General features: G+C 36.6%; 1 non-coding gene across 1 annotated transcript; it reads left to right on the top strand.

The window, feature by feature from the left end:
- The first annotated feature begins 17,841 nt into the window (after nucleotides 1–17,841).
- On the top strand, nucleotides 17,842–17,948 carry LOC124889032. The gene has a single exon (XR_007047650.1). It is a non-coding gene; the product is annotated as a small nucleolar RNA R71 (small nucleolar RNA).
- Nucleotides 17,949–18,288: the final 340 nt, after the last annotated feature.

The following is an 18,288-nucleotide window of genomic DNA, read 5'->3' on the forward strand; positions in this document are numbered from 1 at the left end:
ACACATAGTTGAGACTAATGAGCCTTTAGTATGAGGTTACTTCATGACTCGGTGAATGGTGATAGTTTTCTCAGATTATTATTAATGTCTCATAGCCATGATATGGATATCAAATTTGATTAACGATATGGTCTATCGACATTCTTAATGATATGACTAATAATTATGATACGGCTTATAGATATGATTATTGATATAGATTCCAGATATGTGTGTAGAACTAAGGTCATGATCATGATGTTTTGGTTATTTTAGACACATTACTAGGCCCAAGGCCGTATTAGGATATGGGTTAGATTTCAGGAAATAGTTTACCCTTATAAAGGATATGGTTGTAATTTGTAAACATGTTAATGATGAGTGGTGATTTTACCACTCATTTACACTCGACATTCGTGTACATTACCATGTTTTGAATGAATAAAAGTAATTTATGTATGATAAAATTCTCGAATATCTACATTTTGTAGGCATACAGGTTATAAGATGGAAAGATTTGTACTTAAGCTAAACAAGATCAAAGGAAGAGAAAGGAAGTGCAGCTGGACGACTTGGAGCAGAAACAGGCCTCAGTTACAGTGATCGCGGCTTGAGGGCAGTGATCGTAGCCACTCAAGAAGGTCATCAACTGCGATGGTCTTAATCTACACAAAGTCACAGTAGCTATAATCACAACAAATCTGGTGCGATCGCGGTCACGCGGGATTTAGCTCAGGGAAAGTTTCATAATTTTCAACAGCAGACCTCAAATCCTTTAAAATCTTAAAATCTTTTCCTATTTTGGGCATTTTAGAGACTAGTAACACTTTTGCATTTGAAATTGAAATGCTAAATTTGGCAAAAATTGCAAATTTAATTTGGAGATTTAGATCTTGGTGTTTGAGAAGAATGGATGCCTTGAACAACCCACTAGGTATATGTTTCTTTCTTTTCTTCATGAGTAGCTAAATCTCTTAGTCTTGGGATTATGTTGAACTAAGGTGTAAATTAGTTGTGTGTTGTAATGTATTTGTGTACATGCTAGTTAGATGATAATTGGTTTTACTATTGCTTGATTAAATTAGTTGGGATTTGTGGGTGAAAACTCCAAATACCCACATGGGTCTATGGGTGAAAATCCTATGCTCTTGAAAGCCAAACCATCCTTGAAAGAGGTTTTTGGGTGAACTTTTGGAACACTCATCATTCTGTAAAGAGGGAAGCGGGAACTAAGGCAATAGTATACAATTATTAGGTTTAGTTTACTTATTTTCACTATCATAGACGTAAGGGTGATTTTTTAGTTTACTTTACCTTGCGTATCATCCTATAAATAGGGAATTCCAAATTCAGGTAGTGGGTGAATATGATTGTCACACTTGTTAGGTACCCTAAAGGGTCAACAAGTGAAATCTTTGAGGTTTTATTGAGAAATTAGCCTCAAGGGTCCTAAACCTATCCTATTACATTACAAACTTACTATTATGTGCATCAAATCTCACACACCCACAACTAAGTTGCCGTTAGGAAGACATGATCCCAAGATTTTTCAAATATCAAAGTTAAATTAAAGTTTGTTTCTAAGTTTGTGTAATCAAGTTACTAGTGACATACATTCTCCATTAACCAAGACCCCCCCCCATTTTTAATTATGTCGTTTACTTTACTAACACTTCAGGTATTATCAAAGTAGGCCTTAATCACCCAGAATATTAGTACTCTATCTTCTACTCCTTATAGATTTGACCTAAAAATGAGTTGGGATATTGACAACGACCATCCTGACCATTTTAAATGGTATAGGTGAGCATTATCAAAATGTCTCCATTGCCGGGGAGTGAAATTTAGTTTTATTTGTACGGTGTTGGTTTTTACTTAGGGTATACCCATAGTGGTGTGTATTTACTTTGGTTGTTGTTTTTGTTTCTGTATAGGTGATCTACGTAGCATACACGGAGCCATGAGTGAGAATGCTAGTCAAGCCAGGTCTTTTGATGTCCCTCTTGATAATGAGGGGCAACTCAATGACGTTGGTCACTCAAGTTCCATTCAGATCCCACCTACTCAAGGGAACAGTTTCTTTCATTTCCCAAAGGTCATGTTGTACATGTTGCAAATGTCGTAAATGCAGGGACTTTTTGCACGGGCAAGCTGATGCAGACCCCAACCTTCATTTGAAGAATTTTGTAGAGGTGTGTGCACCCTTTGATATCTCACACATAACCCAAGATTCCATCTGGCTTTGCCTCTTCCCATTTTCTCTAAGGGAAGAGGCGGTATTATGGCTTCAATCTCTTTCGACTGGGCCTATCACTTCAAGGGATGAACTCACATGGACTTTCTTGATTGGTTTTCCCCACCATAAAAAATTCTTCAATTGAGGGATGAAATGATCAACTTTTGGCAATTGAATTCAGAGCCTTTGTATGAAGTATGAGAAAGATTTAACGAAAAACTAATGCAATGTCCAAACCACGAAGTCCCAGAGAAGATGTTTCTCCAAATCTTCTACCGTGATCTTGACCCACTCAACAAAATCGTGGTGGTTAATGTAGCGGGGGGGATATCTATGAAGTTGTATTATCATTTCTTGATGAATTTTCTTGAGGAGGTTACCAAGAAAATTTTGGGATGCCATACCCGAGATAACAAAGTTTCTAAGAGTTCTCCCACTGCATCATTGGTTGACAAGGAACAAACAAAATGAGATAAATAAAGAGAGAAGAATATAACTAAGATGATGACGCAACTACAGCTTTAGACAAAATATATCATGGGTGCACCCACAAAAGTGGTGAATGTCGTAGCATTAAAAGCCAATGAAGATGATGAAGAGGCTAAAATGCTTGATGAGGAGATTCGGTACTTGGAAAACTATTCGGGGGGTTCCTGCCCCGCCTATCAAATACAAGGTGGGAACCAAGGTTGGACAGACCGTGAACGTGATCCTAAGTGGAGGGACAAAGATCTTGACTATGAGCACTATGTGCCTCTCCATGATTGGGTAAATAACAAAGAGCCAAGTTTCATTGACCTCGACAAGTAAAAGTCTGAAGATATTTTTGCAAAGATCTTAACGAGAGTGGAAGGAACAAAAAAAATTGTTCATGAAATGAAAGGTGATTTTTCACAACTTAGTCAAATTATGGTGTCCCACTCGACCTTTATTAAGTAATTAGAGACTCAAATTGGTCAAATTTTCACCCAATTGAATGCTAAAAGAAAAAGTGGTCTACCTAGTGACACTGTTGTGAATCCAAAGAATGTGGCTCAACTTTTATAAATAGTCACTAGGAGTGGGAAGACCCTTGGTGATCACCGAAAAGAAGAGTTGGATGAAAAGATGCATAAGGTTAAGTCGAAAGAAGCACCACTAAAATCTCAAGATGAAGATGATGAAAGAGTACTGGTGGAAGTTGGTCAAGATATGGTGGAAAATGAGAAACCACAAAGTGATGTGATGTCTATAATACAAGTCCCTCCCATGTTCCATCAAAGGTTTGAAGGAAAAGAAGAGGGTGATAAACTCAAGAACTTCATGGACCATTACTTGAAGCAATCAAAGAAATCCCGAGATACGCTAAACTTATGAAGAAGTTGATGTCAAAGAAAAATCTTATTAAAGGTAACAAAATTGAAGTCACCCATGGTTGTAGTGTTATCATGAGTAGCAAAACTTCCTAAAAAAGGAAGACCCTATGGCTTTTACCATCCGTTGCTCCATCGGAACACATATGCTTACGAAACCTCTATGTGATATTGATGCAAGTATAAAACTCATGATTTTTTCCACCTACAAAAAGCTCATCTTAGATACTCCAACTCCAATAGCTATGAGATTATTAATGGCGAATCGATCTATCAAGAGACTGGCCGGGATATTGTTTGATGTTCTAGTCAAAGTGGACAAATTCATAATTTTGATGGACTTTGTGGTTTTGGATTGAGAAATGGTCCATGAGACACCCATAATCCTTGATAAACCTTTTTTAGCCATCAAAAGAGCCATTTTTGACGTAGAAATGAGAGATACGAAGTTCAGAGTGCATGAGGATGAGGTCTTCTTTAAAGTCTGCCGGACAAAAATTCAACTCGCGGAACATCAAGTGATACCTATGGTTGAGGTTAAAACCAAAAAAGTAAATGAGGATGGACTTGAGGACCCACCTTGAGAAAGAAAGAAGGAAGACGTCATGCCACGACGATAACTAAGGCGTTATGTGGGAGGCAAACTACAAATGCCACAAAAATGTCTCATCCCTTTATTTATGATTTTGTAGTATAAATTTATGTTTTGGAATTTGAATAACCAATGCATTTATGGCACTATAGAGTTTATTGGATAATCTTTAATAGGTAGTGTGAATATTTTGCACTACAAACTAAATCGGAGAAAATCTATTAAATTATGAAATAAGCTGAATAGGGGAAAACAAGGGTACAAAAACGCCCTCAGTTAATGCGATCATAGGACCTAGGCCACAATTGCTTCACTCACGTGTCCATGATGGTAGGAACCTGACTGCAATCACGGTCAACTCAGATGTATAACTATCTAGTTCCCTCATTTCCCTCATACTCTTTTTTTAACTTTACTCTCTTATTGGACCCATTTATAGCAAAGATTGTGAGCTCTCCAATGGCATCTTTGCATCCCTCTTGCATCACATATTCGGTAGGTGTCATGAATCTATGCTCTGATTGTTGAAAATAAGCCATAGAATGTATGTTTTAGAGAATGCCTGAATCTTTGATTTTCATTCTTAAGTGTTTCATAAATTGTACTTATGTGGTGTTTAGCTGCTAGATTATGGTGTGAACATAAGTGAGTAAGTATTGATTATCAAAAATAAGTATGAAATGAAGACAAATGAAGGGTGCACACTAGGTGCTCGATACATTGCCCACATAAGTATTCAATAACGGCTTTTCCATTTTTAGGGAATAATCGAGAACTTAGTAGTCTTGCTAATCGTTCTTAATGTGAATCCCTATTGTAGAACATGCTTGTGGTCTAAAAGTTCATAAGTTTTGAACAATGAAAGAAGGTATGGAACTAGTTTCAGTTACCGTGATCGCGGTCATCGGTACCGTGATCGCTATAATGCGAATATCGATATATAGCTCACGATCACTGTAATCGAGGGTGATTCCTGCCATGCCCAAATATCCCGCACGTAAGATTTTTGCATAAAAACCACCAAGAAACTATATAATGGGATTTGGTGAACAACATAGCATACTTTGTGCATAGAAATGTCAAAGATGGTTTTGTGTATTATATGTTGCTTTTCAGGATAATCTCATGGATTAATACGACCACATCCGATTCATTACATCCAAGTGCCACACTAATTGCTATGGTAATATTTCAAGGATAAAGATGCTCTTGAAGAGAGGTATATGTTTGGATAACATGCGGAAAAAGCTTCCGACATTTCATGATAGTCTTGAGGCTACAGGGTGGCAGTGTTTTTCCCTGAATCCGTGCAAGCCAAATGAGTTATGGGTCCGTGAATTCAACGCCAACCTTAGTGTAGTGTCTTTATAGAACCCATCCAACATGACTATCAAGATCTAGGGGACAATGGTGAACTTTAGGGCAGAGCAAATTAATGATATCTATAGGCTCCCAAATGTAAACATGGGTGAGTTTGAAGAAAAAGGGTGTCAACCGAAAAGCTGGTTGGCGGAAATATTATGCCCTGAAAAGAAAGTCTCATAAGTGAAAATCAAAAGTAACATCCACAAGAATGACTTCACTTCTGAGGCCCAAATTTGATTGAATATAATATGTAGCTGAGTCTCTCATTGCACCCATGTGACACTAGTTGCAAACTTGCGGGCTCATATTATCGGTTGCACCAGCTTATGGTTTTTTATATGAAATTCTTCAAGAACCAAGGTGGTACACATCTCTTATTCCCCTATTTGATTTATTGAGCTTTGTAGGAGAGCTAGGGTTGACGAATACTCTAGAGACACTTGGATGCACACTGGTACCCCCATCTATCCTTTGAGAACTCAAGGAGAGAGCGCACCAGGTAAAATCAAGAAGAGAAAAATCAACTTGGAAAAGTCAACATGTGAGGTATCTTAGTCTTAAAGGCCATCCACCATTGGACCTCTTGAGGATATTAGAGTTCTTGTGTCAAGTTCACCCTAGGGACTGGGAGAGTCCTCTACCACTCGACATTAATATGTGTCACAGAACAATTATGTAAAGTATTAAGAGGACGAAAATAAATGGGGAGTTACCATTACTAGGCTTGAGAAACCCTACTCATCCTTATCAGCGTCATATCCTAATCTCTTGATTGCACATGAAAAGATGGCCATAAGGGAGAAAAAGATAGATAGGTTCTTTAACAAGATGTAGAAGGGGATGAAAGGTCTTTGGAAGGTCCTAAAACCCCATGATCAACTTCCTTCATCTTGAGTGGAGAGTGATGATAAGGCCCCAGCCAACTGGTCTAGTCTTGAGGAGGTTGATGATGATGCAGAGTATGAGAGTGATAGTAGCTCTTGATGTTGTATCAGGGAGCACCCTTATCTATCTTTATGCTTGATTATTTATGAATTGATGACACTACCACCTATTTAGTTTGGGGTGTCTGTCTTCGTATTTATTTGATCTGGGCCTGTATTATTGATATTTCTAGATATTTCATTATTTTTTTGACAACTTGTAGTTTTCTTTATTTGGGTTATAATATTCGGGCACTCTGATGGTGCCCACATTTTCATGGATTAGTTATTTTCTTCTTAGATTTCTACTTTTTCTTTAATTTATTTATGGAAATATCAGACAAACTTTTTCCTATGATAGATTGAGTGACGACATTCTTAACGAAAATGCATCGTGTTTGGGTTTGGAGCCATGGATACAGGAAAATTCTGAGTACCCGTATTGCGACTCAGACGCACATGTAAGTGCACGTTATCGTACAAGTAATATAGTGATTTAGACAATAAGATATCATTCCCATGAGGACTAAGCAACTAGAAATTTAACCAACTTCTAGTTTCAGACTATGAGTATTAGGTGTTGTATAGTATCAAAATGATTTTGAAATTGAGAATAAAAATATAAATTAATAAACAATAAATAAAATTTTATTACTAGTGAAAAGCAAGTAACGGTTGTAAACAGTTATGATAAGAATTCCAGGGTTAAGGCTTCTCAAACAATCATATAAATCTCTATTCTTATCGTAGTCTAATTGGTTATCGGGTTGTTGGTTCGCAAAATTTGGGCAATGATCCTGGTCTCCCAACCTAAAATCTTTTATCTATTGAATATTGAAGCTACAGCTCCCGCAAAGATACAACAATTCTTCTAGATTCATAAAGTTATCTTCTTGCAATTGAACTAAACAAGGCTTGTAGGTATATCCCTATCCTAGATGCTAATTCAAACTCCTTATTTTATAAAAGGGTAAGAACCTTGCTCCTTAATTTCCTTGTTCTAATCTTCGATTCTTCTCTTGAATTCACATAGAAATATACATGTATTCTAATGGAGGCCAAACATTAAAATAGTAAGCTCAAGAAATTAAGAACAACCCGGATGATAATTAAAAAAGAAACTACTATGAAGAATATCAAAACGTAATCATGTTCTTGACCTAAAACCAAGTAAAAGGGTATTTAACCATTCATGTTTGAATTACACATCAAAAACAAGTAATATATCATACCCAAAATTAGTTTTGCGGTAAAGAAATTCAAAAGAAATAATAAGAACCCTAAAAAGAAGAATTCTATGCTTTTCTACCGCTGCTATGCTTGCCAAAGGTGTTTGGAATTGTGTTCACGTGTTCCTTTTATACTTGAAAAATTTTTACCAGATCTGAAACATTTACTTGATGGGTCAATAATCGCATCAACAAAGCCAACGCGTCGCGTCAACATCATGTTGATGCACTGGTATTTACCTTTAAAAATCAGACTAAGTCAAGTTCTTCACCACACAATGTGACATATTGACATCGCGTCGTGTCACAGGAATTTGTTCCTCAAAAAATTACTAAGTTTCAAAACTTTACACATCGACGATATGCATTGATATCACATCGATACACTGGAAGTTACAGATGAATTTTTTTCTAAGGCACAACACTTACACATCGATGCGACGCGTTTACATCGCGTCGATGTACTGGAATTTTTTCTTCAAATTTTTTCTAAGCCTTCTTTTTACCAGTCGATGCGATGCGTCGCATCACTAGAATTTTTCCCCATTTTCTCTCTTTCTTTCTATCCATCCATAGCTTCGTTCTTTTATCCATACTATCATGCATCTACAATGTTTTTGACTTTGATCAACATGGTCTTTTGCATCTTCATGATATGTATCCAATTTTCTTCCGAATTCATGAAAAATTTACCCTGTATCTCTAATCACATCGGTTAGCCACGAAACACAATTTAGCTCATAATTCAATATAATTAGCATAATTTTCATTCTCAAAACAAGTCCAAATATGGGTAAATTGTGGTGTTTGGACATATAAATATGCCCAAGATCACCACCCCACACTTAAAACCTTGTTCGTCCTCGAACAACTTCAAGCAACATCATCATCAACCTTCTGATCACAACCTAAGAGTCATGCTAGCGTTGGACATATGAACCTTTATTTTACACTTAATTATCCAAACAGTGACATTAGTTTGTTGGAAAACTTAATAAATGCACGTAATCAAAGAACACAATAAGTAATTCGTACTTTCATCGGCATACACCCTAATGAAAAGAATGTTTTCCCCATCTTACTCATTATTTAACAATCTTAATCAGGCGGGGAATACCAAAATGCAATCACTTACTCTCAACAAAGAATTTATACATAATAGGTAATGAACCATAAGCTTGACCTTAGTGTATTACTCCACTAATAGTCGAATGTTGAAATGTAGGATCAAATAGGTCTTTTATGGTTATAATGCAGGCCAAGGGACGGGTAGGAACTATTTGGGAAATAGTGACCAATCTCCTAAGAACTTCAATACATCACCACCTTCAAGCTTACTCACCTTTTATCAGCCCAACTTTTTATTTCATTATCTTTACACATCCATTGTTTCACCCCAATCTTTCTAAGCACATTAACTACACTACGGTAGGAGTATTTTTCCTTTTACATTATAGTTCAATTTTCAACTTTTCTTCATACCATGATTCTTATTACACACCCCTATAGTAGCCACCCCCAACCTAAAGCAATTTGCCTTATTTGAGGTGTAAATTTTCCTAAATGGACCAAGGCCAAAACAAGTTCATTGTAACAAAAATCGGGCAACAATAACTGAAATTTTCATCACGTATATTTTTCTAACTCATAACCGTCACAATTAAATGCACAAATCACTTCTCCAGAGCTTCACTTTCACCTTTTTCTTTCTCAACACTTTACATTCCCCCTTATTCCATTATTTGTATTAAAGAGCTTAGGAACTATGGATCAAATTTTTGGTCTATCAAAGAAATGATTCAGCTACATATGAGGCTACCAAAGAAATCAGGCTATAGGCTCAACGGGGCTTAACTAAGGTTATGTATAAGGGCAGGTAAATAAAGTATTTATAGTTTGGTTAACAAAGAAATGCCTAAATCACTTCCTACACCTAACACCCTTTATTTCGCTTTGTAAACACACCGGGCCAGTTCTAGTCATTCTTAGACATGTAGAATATAAATAAATACTTACTCACTCAGTGCATGCTAAAAATCAAGTCAGATACTTATGGTTTCCGACACTGCACTTTATCAAATCAACATTAAGCCAATAATATCACACTACACTTGTTAGGACTTATATTTAAAAACATCTAATTTTGTTTCAACACAATTTCATTTATAATCAAATTAAAACATTTTGCCCAACAAACCACATTTTTCAAAGGTAATGATCAGGGTCCTATTATTTTCTTAGCTTCTAAAGATGCATTCCTCTTAAGATGGTCTTCATCCATTTATCATAGGGGAAGATAACTAGCTATGATGTTACATAACAAAAATTGCCAAAAAGGGCACACATAATACTCGTAATTTGAAAATTTACCTCAAAAGGTGAAAATCAAATATTGTAAATAAAGCAAATACTTTAAACTAAATTTGTAAAAGAGGGAAATCATCTTTCCTAAAAGAGAAATATTGTCAGCTTACAACCCATAGAACATAAAAATAGAAATAAAAAAAGTTGTTCAACCAACACAACCAAAATTAACATTGTTCAAATATTAAAAATGGAAGAGATAAAGATGAATATGATCAACCACTAACCACCTCACACTTAAACATAGCACTGTCCCAGTGCTAGCAATATGCATAATGCAGGGTGGCATCGTAATCCCTACTCAATCAAACGATACCATGGACACTACATCAGTATCAACTTCAGCACCATCATCATCACCCAAGTCATCACCAGAATCTCCATCATAAGACTGCTCCTCATCCTCGGACTTATCATCAGAATAAGCCATGCGCCTCTCCTCGTCCGTGGGGAAGTCATCATCTACTGGATCATCAAAATCTGGGCCAATACGTAGCAAAGTCTGAGCATGAGGTCCTAATGGATAGTCTAGCTCAACCGCATAAATCTCCTATTGGGTCGCTGAACACCCCCAATCCTTAACTGCAACATAGCCAGCCTATACATACGGGCTGTGATCTCATCAGCTCGAACTTGATGCTCGGGCATAGTCAGATTCACACCATGAGGAGCTGGTCCCTTGGTGCGAGAAATATCTAATGGCCTGTCCCTAACAGGTGGTAAATAATCTGCCTCCTCCTCGGGCATACCTTGTTGCCTCAAAATTTGGTCAGCAACCCTCCGAACCCATATATAAAACCTCCTAAGAATCGAGCCTTCCTCATCGCCAAAAAATAATGGAACCCATATTCACATTCAGATCTTTACGTATTGAAGCATAAATAAGACACACCCCATCGCGGGTCACCTTCATCATATGTTTCCCATAAAAAAGATAGGCATATATGATTTTAGCCCATAAATGTGCCTCCCTGATCAAATAAGCAAATGGAAGTGATACATGCATACCTCCCTCTTTGTGGAAAATCCACCTCACCGTAGATTTAATGCCGCATAGGAGATGACAGATATGCTAATATGGTAGCTTAATGATCATTGTCTTTAGTGTCTCTAGATCCACAAAGGGTGCACCTAACAAGTCATTAACAATATTCACAGTTAAAGTTATCACATGACCACGTACCTCGACCTCAAAATCTTTCAAGTTCCAATTCACATAGAATTCCCGAACTAAGATTAAGTTGCATGTACCTGGCTGCTCAAAGAGAAAATTTATGTGGTGGGCCTCTATTTTTCTCATCATATATGTATATTCTTTCATAAATCTTGCCTATTGATAAATTGATCGGCTGAATATTTTGACTCTTTATGTTGAGAGTACCACTTAGGTCCTACAGCTACCACAACCTTAGCCCCAAACATTCTTTTATGCCTTAGAACATTTAGGGCAGCAGGCACCCAGTCAGCTTCACAGCTCCTCTTCTGCCTGGGCTCAGATAGTCCAGGTATATTTTTCCGTTTGCTTCTTCATTGGTGGTTGCTCAACATTGTACCTATTAAACATAACAACCCACAAACATATAAAATAAGCACCATCAAATATAGCCACCACTAATTGTGAAATTTAACCCACACTTAGTTCCTAGCATAGTTTTGTATATAAATGCACTAGGGTACTTAGACTTCCCCTTTTTATTTTACAAGTACAAGCATCGGTTATTCAATATAAACACATAAGGACTTTTCAAAATTGGCATAATTCACAAGCTCAGCTCAAGGACTAATGAATTAATAATTTTTCACATAAACACCTCCACTTATGACTACATGACCTCTCTTCACCATACTAACTTCAGTCCCTCATAGCTACCACTAAGGTATTGTGACATAGGTATTCACCCCACACTTAGTTTCTACATACATTGAGCATCATCATTCTAATATTCTTGAAATTTCCCCATGATTCAGCAAGTCAACTCATTTATTTAGAAATTATGTCACTTTGAAAGAGTACTTGATACTTTAACAAGCACATAAACATTCTAATCTCGACATAGCTTATAGTAATTCACAAGAACTTAGAGCAGTCAAAACAATTTTAATAATCCACAACCACACATCTACAAGTCATAGCTCAAATAAAACCCTAAACCTACACAATTATTGTCACTAATTTCACCTAAACATACCATTTATCATCTCAAGTCCACAAGTCAAAATAAGATCATGCCCTTCATCATTAACTATTTAGCATCCTAATTATTATTTACCATATAAAATAACTTTGAGTAAATAAAGGGTACAAGACATACCTTTGAATTGATGAATAAAAAATGAAGGATGAATTATGCACTACAAGAATAAAAATTGATATTCAAATTAAGGGAATTTAGGGGCGGTGGCGGCGCTAGGGTTAGGGTGAAATTTGGAATGAGTTAAGGTCATATATATAGAGGGTACCCAGAATTAAACGATTAACGTGATGCGTCAATTATCGCATTGGACAATTGATGCGACATGTCTTGTTCGTATCTCTTCTCTAGAAATAGCATAAAAAAATTAGTCTAAGTGTTGCTAGCATGCCAACCGATGCGGTGCAAAGTATACCGCGTTGATAAGACTGAAGCAAAGCTTCAGAATCAAATCGGTTCACTAGAATAGCTTTAGAAAAATTTTCTAAGTGTGGAATTTATGCACTTTAATGTGATGCACCAAGATAGCGTCGATTCACTAGAAATTGCACTTAAAAATTTTCTAAAGCTAAAGTTCCCTTATTTTTATACATCTTTTCTTACCCCTTACATTTTTCTTACCAAATAACACCTATTTACTTACTCAAAGACCCATGTTCATTATCTTCCAATCTTCTCTTTCTTCACCAAGGTTATCATTCCTGCACATCAATCAAAAACAACAAAATCAAGTAAAAGTGGGTTGCCTCACACCAAGTGGCTTATTTTTGGTCTTGGCACGACTCATCTTTTTTATTTTTCTTTTTATTCTTCAACAACTCAAAATTAAACTACATATTACATTATATTTGTGGGTTGCCTCCCACACAACACCTTATTTTACGTCATGGCACGACTTGGCTCAGTTCTACCCTTCAGCAAAAATGTGATAGCCTCCTTGTGCTTATCTGGATGATCAACCTAATAATGTTTTACATGCTGTCTATTCACTAGGAACTTCTCCTTCTTCTCTTTATTCCACAACTCTACACCTCCATGAGGTGTCATTCGCACCACCTCTAAAGGTCAAGACCATTTCAATCACAATTTATCCGGGAACAACTTAAGCCTTAAATTAAACAACAAAACAAGTTGTCCAGGTTCAAATACTCTCTCTTGAATTTGTTTATCATGCCATATTTTGGTATTATCCTTGTATAGTTTGGCATTTTTGTAGGCATGAAGCGTAAACACGTTAAGCTCATTCAGCTGCAGTAAATATTTTTCCCCCTCGATAGTCATCTCAAGATTCAGCTTTTTCACAACCTAGTATGCTTGATATTCCAGCTCCATGGGTAGATGGTACACTTTTTCGTAAACCAAGCGATATGGGGACATCCCAATGAGCGTCTTGTAAGCTGTTCTGTAAGCCCAAAGTGCATCATCTAACTTCCTAACCCAATATTTCTGCTGTCCATTCACAGTCTTTTGTAATATCTGCTTAATCTCTCAGTGGAAACCTTGTGCCTAACACCATATTTAGCAAGATTATTTTTGAACCAAGTGTTGATAATGTGCGTACCTCTGTACTAATTATCATTTTAGGTGTACCAAATCTGGAAAATATGTTCTTCTTCACAAATTTTATCACCACCCTTGCATCATTAGTCGGACAAGCCACAACTTCAACCCATTTAGAGACGTAATCAACCACTACGAGAATGTGCAAATTGCTTTTTGAAGGTAGGAATAGGCCCATGAAATCGATCCCCCAAACATCAAAGACTTCGACTTCTAAAATATTATTGAGGGGCATCTCATAATGCCTAGATATAGTACCCAACCTTTGACATTGATCATAATTTTTAAAAAAAGTAATTGCATCCCTAAATAATGTAGGCCAGAAAAAACCTGATTGCATCACTTTTCTAGTAGTTCTCTCACCCTCATGGTGTCCACCATAAGGGGATGAGTGGCAATCTTCAAGCACCTTTGAAATTCTGCCTCTGGGATATACCTACAAATAAATCTATTTGGACCCTGCTTAAAGAGATATGGTTTATCCCAAATATAGGTACGTGAATCATAAAGCAATTTCTCCCTTTGTTGTGTGGTGGCATCAGGAGGGTACACCTCACAATCTATAAAATTCACAATATCAGCATACCATGGGAACTTAACTGCATCTAAATAAAGCAACTTATCATCAGGAAACTCTTCCTTAATACTAAGAGAGTCATCAATAATCTTGTTTCAACTTTCCAACCATGATAAGTGGTCAAACTTGATTTTCAGCTCCTTTCCTATCTCATACCTCAAGATTGAATTCTTGGAGTAGCAGAATCTACCTAATCAGTCGAGGTTGTGCATCCTTCTTGTTCACAAGATACTGAATAGCAGAATTATCAATATGAACTATGACCTTTGTGCCAACTAAGTAAGATCTAAACTTGTCGAATATGTACATAAATGCAAGAATCTCTTTCTCTGTAATTGTACAATTAACTTGAGCATTATTTAATAATTTTCTAGCATAGTAGATCGAGCAAAATACCTTATCTCTTCTCTAACCCAAAACCGCTCCCACAATAATATCACTAGCATCACACATCAGCTCAAATGGTAACTCCCAATCTGGTGCGATCAAAATTGGTGCTTTAGTCAATTTCTTCTTTAGTTTTTCAAAGGCTTCTTAGAAATCAACCTCGAAATCAAATTTGGCTTCTTTCTCCAATAATTTACACATAGGGCTTGTAATTATTGAGAAATCTTAAATGAACCGCCTATAGAAACCTACATGACCTAGAAAACTCTGCACTTCTTTGACTGTAATTAGATGTGGCAATTTTTTAATCACTTCTATCTTTGCCTTGTCTACTTAAGTCCTTTACATGACACTTTATGGCCTAGAATAATTCCTTTCTTAACAATAAAGTGGCATTTTTTCCAATTTAGCACCAAGTTTGTCTCTTCACATCGAGCTAGAACTCTTTCAAGATTCTACAAGTAGTTTTAAAAAGAATTACCATATACAGAGAAATAATCCATGAATACCACCACAAAGTATTCAACCATCTTGGAGAATATAGCCATCATACATCTCAGAAATATTCCAGGTGTATTGCATAAGCCAAGGGCATGCGTCTGAATGCGTTTGTTTTGTAGGGACAAGTGAAAGTGGTCTTTTCCTGGTCTTCCAGTGCTATGATTACCTGATTGTAGCCGGAGTACCTATCCATAAAATAATAATACTTTTCTCCCACCAATCTATCCAGTATTTAGTCAGTGAAAGGAATCGGATAGTGATCTTTACGAGTAGCTTCATTCAATATTTGATAGTCAATACAGATCCTCCAATCGATCACCATGTGTGTGGGGATCAACTCATTATCATCATTAGTTACCATGGTCATCCCTTTTTTATCGATATATAGTGCAATGGACTTACCTATTTGCTATTGGAAATTGGGTAGACAATACCACTATCTAACCACTTGATCTCTTCTTTTCTAACCATCTCTTTCATCATAGGATTCAACCTTCTTTGTTGCTGCACTCTCGATATGTAACCCTCTTTTATGTAGATGTTGTGCATGCAAAATACTGGATTGATTCCTATAATATCAGATATTTGCCAACCAATTACCTTTTTTCTCCTCTTTAGGACTACTATAGCTTCCTTTGCCTATACATCTAGTAATCCTGCAGATAAAATAACAAGCAAAATATCTTGATCACAAAGAAAAATATATTATAAATAAGGAGAAAGAACCTTAAACTTCAAGTTAGGATCTTTTTCAACTGAGGGCTTGGGCGATGTTCTAATTGGCCTATTCAATGGTTTGACAGGCACTTTCTTCGTCTCAACCACTGCCTAATTCATAACCTGGACTAATTCCAATGATCCCACATCTCTATAAAGAACATGAACCATCAAAGCTAGCTTTAATGGATTATTAGACGACAGCAACTGCCAATCTGAAGTAAGGTCAATAACCGATATAGATGACAACTTCTCATATATAGCTGCCAGTTTCAGCACCTTGTACATATCAAAGACTTCTACTTTATCATGCACTCACATTGTTATTTTGTTGGCTGCTACACCAATTAGTGACTGTCTCATTACTAAGAAGGGTCATCCCAAAATAAATGGAACCACAGGATCAACATCAAAGTCAAGAATTACAAAATCCACCAAAAAGATTAAAGATCCTACTTGCACCAACACATCTTCAATAATACTATCCGGCCTAGAAAGTGATCAATTTACCAACTACAAAATAATAGTAGTGGGTTTGGGACTCCCAAGACCCATCTTTGGGTACCATGATGTGGCCATAAGATTTATGCTAGTTCCCAAGTCACATAATCCATGTGCACAAATAGTCTATCCAATGGTAATCTGCAACGTAAAGCTACCTGGATCCTTAAGCCTGGTGGGAAATTTGTTTTGAATCTTAGACGTACACTCTTGAGTAAGTGCAACTATAGCATATTCGGTCAACCGGTTCTTATTTGAAAATATGTCCTTTAAGTATTTTGTAAATTTTGGCACACTCTACAGAACATCAACAAGAGGAAGATTCACTTGAACCCACTTCAGAAGATCTAAGAACTCTTGTAACTCACTTTCTCTTGATGTTTCCTTTCCCTTTGAGGAAAAGGTAAAGGAAGAGTTTTCTTCTCCATATTAATTTCTTCACTTGCCACTTTTTTCTTGATTTCTTTCTTTGCATTGTCTTTATCACCCTCATCATTAATTGTGGGACTAACCTACTACTGAACTGTCTCTTTAGTTTGTAGCCCACTCCTTGTTGTAACCGCATTTACCTGCTTAGGATTTGTCTCTGTATTTCTAGGTAATACTCCTTGAGGTCTTGTATTTTATGCCCCTACAATTTGACCTAACTGCAATGCTATATTTCAAATTTGCAATTGTTGACTCTTCAACTTAGCTATAAACTGTGCCTGTTGAGTCTTAATTTTAGTTAAAAATTGCACTTGTTGAGCCATAAACCATTTCATTAATTCCTTCATATTTCTAGTTTGAGAAGCAGTAGCTTGATTGTTCTGAGCCAGCTGTTGATTTGGTTAAACTTGTCCCTTATATTGATTTGCATTCTATGCCTGATTTCCACTCCATGAGAAATAGGGATAGTTCCTCCAGTTGGGATTTAACATGTTACCAAAATTTTTTTGTCCCTGCTGATTTGCATTTCCCACATAGTTAAGATAATCCAGGTTAGCCGTGCAAGCATCAGCTACATGCTCTCCACTTTACAAACCTCACACCAATAACTTACCTGTTGGACTACATTCATTGTGGCTGCTGTTTATGTATTACCCAACTTTATATTATTAAGATGAGTAATTATATGATTTTGCATAGCCACGATTTGGGCCTGTAATGTTATGAACTGATCTACCTCCAATAACCCTGCAACTTCATAGGAGTACTCCTTGAATCTGCATGCCAGTCAGGATTCCCTTGTAAAATCTTATTCAGTAATGTGTACGATTCTTCATATAACTTTTCAAGATCCTGTCCACCTGTTATTGAATCCAAGAGGTTATTTGTGTTTGGATCCAATTTTTCTATGAAAGTATGCATAAGAACATCATTGGATTGATGATGGTGAGGGAAATTTCTAAACATATCCTTAAATCTCTCCCAAGCTTGGTAGAGATTCTCTCCTTCTTTCTATCTAAAACTTAAGATTTTGCTCTTCAAGTATGAAGTCTTTCCAGATCGAAAGAATCAAATCATGAATTTTCAAGCTAAATCTTCCTATATAGTGATGGAGAGTGGGGGTTCAGTATGTAACTATTTTTTTTCCCCATTAGAGAGAAGGGAAAGAGTGTCAACCTGACATAATCAGGATTTGTCCCTTTAGGAATATATGTATCACTGATTTCCAAGAAGGTTTGTATGTACTGCTATGGATCTTCGCATGAAAGGCCATGAAATTACCCCCACTGAATTTAGCAATTGCACTATATTCTACTTCAATTCAAATCAACCTCCTAGTTTGGGCTTAAGAATACTGCTCGTCACATGGTTCGTGAGTGGGATT

The sequence above is a fragment of the Capsicum annuum genome, chromosome 11 (genome assembly GCF_002878395.1).
Source record: "Capsicum annuum cultivar UCD-10X-F1 chromosome 11, UCD10Xv1.1, whole genome shotgun sequence".
In the NCBI taxonomy this organism is placed as follows: Eukaryota; Viridiplantae; Streptophyta; class Magnoliopsida; order Solanales; family Solanaceae; genus Capsicum; species Capsicum annuum.